Consider the following 6098-nt stretch of genomic DNA (forward strand, 5'->3'; position numbering starts at 1 on the left):
TGTCGTGGGTAGCTGGCTGGTGTCAGCGGACCCTGGGCCCTAGCTACTCTGGTGCTGGTCAGACCAGAAGAGGCTTGTGGCCCTACTCAGGCCAGTTTTCTGCCTCCCCAATCAAAGAAGTCTCAGGTCCCACACGATTGGACTGGATCAGAAGCTGTGTTCCACTCACCAGAAGTCTCAAGATCCTGTGGTGGGTGTCGTGGGTAGCTGGCAGGTGTCAGCCGACCCTGCGCCCCAGCCACCCCAGTGCTGGTCAGACAGGAAGAGGCCTGTGGCCCCACTCAGGTCGGCTTTCTGCTTCCCTAACTAAAGCAGTCTCAGGTCCCGCACGATTGGATTGGAGCAGAAGCTGTTTTCCACCCACCAGAAGTCCCAAGATCCTGTGGCAGGTGTCCTGGGCAGCTGGCTGGTGTCAGCCGACCCTGCGCCCTGGCTACTCCGGTGCTGGTCAGTGCAGAAGAGCACAAGTATTCTTTTTATTTTTGTCTTGAGTCTACTTATTTATTGTGTTATATTTATTGATTTAAAGAAGTTTAAAAAACTTGTATTTTTGAGTTAAATATAGTTGATCATCATAGTGAATGATCTTCTTAATGAGTTCTTGATATAATATACATGAATTTTATTCAATATGGTTACATCTGGGGTCATCAAGAAAATAATTTTATATTTTTTATTGTAGCATTATCCAACTTGGGAATAAGAGTAATGGCACTTTTAAAAATTGGTTGATGTTATTTCTCCCTTTATATTTTCTGGAAGAGTTTATAGAGTATTACTCTTAGCTCTTCCATATTTGTTGTATAGAACTTGATGAATACATGTAATGCTGAGCCCTTTTCTGTGTAGGGTCATTTATTACTTCTTGAATTTCATGCTTCTGTATGTATCACTCTGGTATGTTTATATTCTATACATTTAGTTTTAGTTCATCATAAGTAGTTAAGGTTTATTTACTTATTTATTTATTTATTTATTTATTTATTTATTTATTTATTTATTTTTGAGATTTCCTAGTTGAGAATTTTGGGATGTGAGGCGTTCCCTGGACTCAATGGGGATTACTTTAGCTGAAATGCCCAACCTTGTGGAGATGGAAGCTCCACCCCCACTAGATACACAAGGACCCCAGTGGAGGGAGAAGACACAAACTTAACTTCACAATTTTTGACACAGAATTTTTCCTGTATAAAAGAAATGTAGGGACAAAAATGGAGCAGAGACTAAAGGAAAGTCCATTGAGTTATTAGCCCAAATTGGAAACAATACCATGGACAAGAACCAACACCTGCCACTATTACTGATACTATGATGTGCTTGCAGACAGATGCCTAGCATGGCTATCCTCAGAATGGCTCTACAAAGAGCTGTTTGAGACAGATATAGATACCTACAGCCATCCATTGGACTGAAGTCATGGGCCTCTTTTGAAGAGTTAGGGGAGGAATGAAAGACTTGAAGGGGACCACAACCCCACATGAAGACCAACAATATCAACTAATCTGGACTCTTGGGAGCTCCCAAAGACTAAGTCACCAAAGAACAAGGGTTCATGGGCTGGACCACGACCCCAGTGACATATGCAGCAGGGGACAGACTTGCCTGGCCTCAGTGAGAAAGGATGTGTATTATCCTGTAGAGCCTTGATGCTTCAGGGAAGGGAGATGTTGGTAGGTTTTTCAAGTTTGTTAAGTTTTCTTGTGTGTATTTCTGTGTCTAAATTTTCAAAGGCTAAAAATTATAATAAGGATTCTTGTTCTAATTGCTCCACCTTAGTTTTTGAGACATGGTCTTTTTCAGAAATAAAATTTTAAACTATTCCCTAATTCTGAAGTTTGTTGATTTTGAGTTGGAATGACCTTTCTAAATTTGAATTACTTTCTGAAAAAAAAAACTGTCCTTTATGCCCACCAGTATTTTAATATTTATCCTATGAAACAGATTCGCCAACATTATTGTACATATTGACAATTTAATGCATTCATAATGATTATTCTACTGAACCAAATATTCACTCAATATAGATATGCAAGAAATATCTATAAAATTGTAACACCTTAATTACAGAATAATTTATAGGTACTGACATGGGGCCTGATCCACAGGCAGAGTAAGAAAATAAGCTGTAGCCACTCCTTGAGTTGGAATTATTGCTGTAACAAGATTCAAAATTTGTTCCAGAGCCAAGAAACTACCAAGAATGTGACAGAGCCAGAATCTAGTCCAAATGAGTCTCAACAAAAAAGGAACAAGAGACCAGTCACCATGGAAGGAACTCCCAGGATTATTACACACTTAAAGGAAATGTGGAAGAAACAAGATTAATGCCATAAGCAATCCAGCTATCAGTCTATATGTGAACAGTGTTAATTGCTATGGACAGTGTTATACTATTAGTGTATGACTATGCATAGCATTGAATAGCATTCTTAAACTCTGAATTTAAAAAAAAAGCAACAGACAAACATCTTAAAGCTACTATAATATTTTCCTTCAGAATACTGCAAAGACTCTCTTTGAAAGAAGAAATTTATCCCCCAAATCTAAACTTCTGATGCACAAGTCCCAATATGCAAATACAATTAGGATGAAAAACTAGAACAACCGTCTTCTCTAAAACCTGCCAATCATTGAGTAATAAAGTCCCTAAACTAAAATGATTTTGATGAAATGACAAAGAATTTAAAAGGATAACACTGCATTAATGTTGAGGATCTCTCTTTCATATCCAAATAAATGAAAAATAAAACAAGGTATGGATAAATAAAATAAGAAAACTAATGTATAAAATGGAATTGAAAACATATACACAAATTAAATTAAAACAAAGTAAAATAATCAAGATGATAAACTCAATAAGCTACAGAAAATTCAGTGGAAATTTTCATGAATAAAATCTACCACTGATAGGAAAGAATATTGAGTACTGAAGACAAAGCAGAATAGTTGAAATATTCAATTAAAGGAAATATTAACTTGTTTTACATGTGTAGAGAGATCATTTTGAACTTTTGAACACAATGGAAAGACAAAATCTATGAATTATGCACATAAAAGTTAGAGAATAACTTTATGTGAAAGAGAAAGGTTGTTTTATATTTTTCTTTTTTGACCTACAATCTCTCATACACATACATACAAATAATCTTTTCATGAAGCACAAAAGCAACACTGAAAATATTTTTATTTAGAGTATGAATGAAAGGTATTTTATTTATTTGAGTTGTTTTCCCATACCTGTTAAGTACAATTGATATAATGAAATAATGTCTTTAAGCCATGTACCACTCAACATGTCCAATAATATCGGAGGTTGAGAAATAACAGAACATAGACGGCTTGCTTGATAAACTTTGTTGAGTCATAGATGTTCAAATTATCAGCATTTCTTCCTCATCTTTTAAAGGCTTCTATTACATCTTAATTTCTCAGACTACAGATCAAGGCGGTCCACATGGGAATAATTATGCTATAAAATACAGGAGTTGCCTTTTCTTGATTTTGAAATTTGTTGCTATGCAGGTGTAGATACATATAAGAGAGAGTCCCATAGAAAATGGTGGCTGCAGTCAGGTGAGAAGCACATGTGAAGAAGACCTTTTTCCTTCTCTCAGTAGAAGACATCATTAGGATGGCACCCCAGATATACATGTAGGGAAATGATGACAACTAGCACAGTGCTCATCAGGTTGAACCCTAAGAAAGACTGTCAGAAGCATGATACTGAAGTCAACCCTGGAGCACAATGGGCAAGAAAAGGAGGTTCATCACAAAAACCAGGATTAATGGCATTGTAATTATAGAAGTACAGTGAAAGCATAAAACTTGTTTATAAAAGCATTTAGGAAGCCCATGGCATATGAAACAGTAGAATGCACAGCCTCTGGGATATGACTATGGTATAGCATAATGGGATACAAATGGTCACATAGTGCTGCACAGCCATAGCAGCTAGGATGAAGAGTCTATGGTTGTGAAATTTCCATAGGCTAGTAACTTTAACATATACCTGTAGTGGTAAGCAGGTGCACGCACCTCCTCTACACCTGCCCAAGTGTTTTAGATTCATAAGTGATACACACACAAACACACACACACACACACACACACACACACACACACACACTAGCTTTTTTTTTTTTTTTAATATGCGCTAAGATCAATGTCTGGGCCACTTCTGAACCTTCACATAGCTAACACACTCCTCTCTGATAGTTCTGAGTTAATAATTTCTAAATGTATGATTTATTGTTGCTGCCCTTGACCCTTCTGGGCAGCCTCCTGAGGGTGTTTTATCCTTGCACCTATATTTCTGCTGTTTCACCATTCCGCACCTTCCTGGTATGGTCCTTCCCATGCCCTTGTCAGAGTCAACTCTTCTCTTATTTTTCTTCTTTTTTTTTATGATTATTTTTATTGGATATTTTCTTTATTTACTTTTCAAATGCTACCCCTTTTTTTGATCCCCCCTCTCAGAAACCCCGTATCACATCCTCCCTCCCCCTGCTTCTATGAGGGTTTTTCCTACACACACACACACACACACACACACACACACTCACACTCCTACCTCCCCTCCCTAGATTCCCCTACATTGGGGCATCTATTGAGCTTTTATAGGAACAAGGACCTCTCCTCCCATTGATGCCTGACAAGGCCATCCTCGGCTACATATGCGGGTTGGAGCCAAGTGTACTCCTTGGTTGATGGCTTAGTCCCTGGGAGCTCTGGAGTGCCTCGCTGGTTGACTTTGTTGTTCTTCCTATGGGGTGCCAAACCCCTTCAACTCCTTCAGTCCTTTCTCTAACTCTACTATTGGGGACCCCTTGCTCAGTTCAATGGTTGGCTGTATCTGCCTCTGTATTTGTAAGGCTATGGCAGGGCCTCTCAGGAGACTGCTATATCAGGCTCCTTTCAGCATGCACTTCTTGGCATCCAAAAGAATGTCTGGGTTTTGTAACTTTATATGGGATAAATCCCCTGGTGGGACAGTCTCTGGGTGGCTTTTCTTCAGTCTCTGCTCTACACTTTATCTCCATATTTTCTCACAGGAGACAACTCCCCTCTTGTTCTTCTGTGTCTTCCCCGGGAATTCTAGAAGTTCTGCCTCTGTCTCCCTGCCCAGGCATTGCTGCTGGAAACTTTGTTTCCCAATCAGAGCCAACTAGAGGTAGGCTTCCTTAAGCCTGTATGCAGTGAACTGCAAACAGGGATTTGGATAACATAATAAGCATGAGAACACAAGCCACTACATATGTCTTATAAATGAGATGAATGCTTTTATCTCTCAAGTTTTCAACATCTTGGGAGTAATAGCTGAGGTTTATCAGAGATCAACCAAGGCTACATGTTTTAGTAAGAATTACATAGGAATGTGGAGGGAAGAATCAGTATCAATGAGCAAAATCCCACTATTACCCATGATGGTAGCAACATAGATTATTAAAAATATTATGAACAGAGTATGCCAGGATTCATGTTCTGAAGCAAATCCCAGAAGCCAGGCACAGTGATGCATACCAGTAACCTTGATATGAGAACAGAGACAGGAAGATCCCAGGGGCTTCCAAGCTAGCCAATCTAACCAAACAAATAAGTTTTATATCGAGTGAGAGAATCTGATTCAAAAGATTAGCTGAGTAGCAATACAGGAAAGCACCTGATATTGACCTCTGGCCTCCCCATCCACACAGAGTTGCATGTACACATGGATACATACATACATACATACTCTCTCTCTCTCTCTCTAAACTATTTTTAATCTAAAAAGTTTTTAAGCCAAGAATAGCAGCATTCATCTATAATCTTAACACAAGAGAGATCAGTTAGGCTGGTCCTGGGACCTTATCATTACTTCCAGTTGATATAAATTGGCAAGCTCTAAGTTCATGGAAAAACTATTTCAAATAATAACCTGAACAGCAATAGCAGAAGACACAAGATGTCAACATTTGGCCTCCACACATGTCCTCAGAAGTGAAGACACATGCACAGCGACCACATACAAAACTTATTGCTTCTAGCTTTATTTGTTGGTGTATTTATGGCACGCTTGTCTGCCCCTGAGAACACAGATGCTGCTAGATCACTAGTCTCCA

General features: G+C 38.8%; 1 pseudogene; it reads right to left on the reverse strand.

Annotated features, from left to right (window-relative positions):
- Positions 1 to 3393: 3393 nt before the first annotated feature.
- On the reverse strand, positions 3394 to 5518 carry LOC110307353 (annotated as a pseudogene).
- Positions 5519 to 6098: the final 580 nt, after the last annotated feature.

The sequence above is a fragment of the Mus caroli genome, chromosome 12 (assembly GCF_900094665.2).
Source record: "Mus caroli chromosome 12, CAROLI_EIJ_v1.1, whole genome shotgun sequence".
NCBI classification, from domain to species: domain Eukaryota; kingdom Metazoa; phylum Chordata; class Mammalia; order Rodentia; family Muridae; genus Mus; species Mus caroli.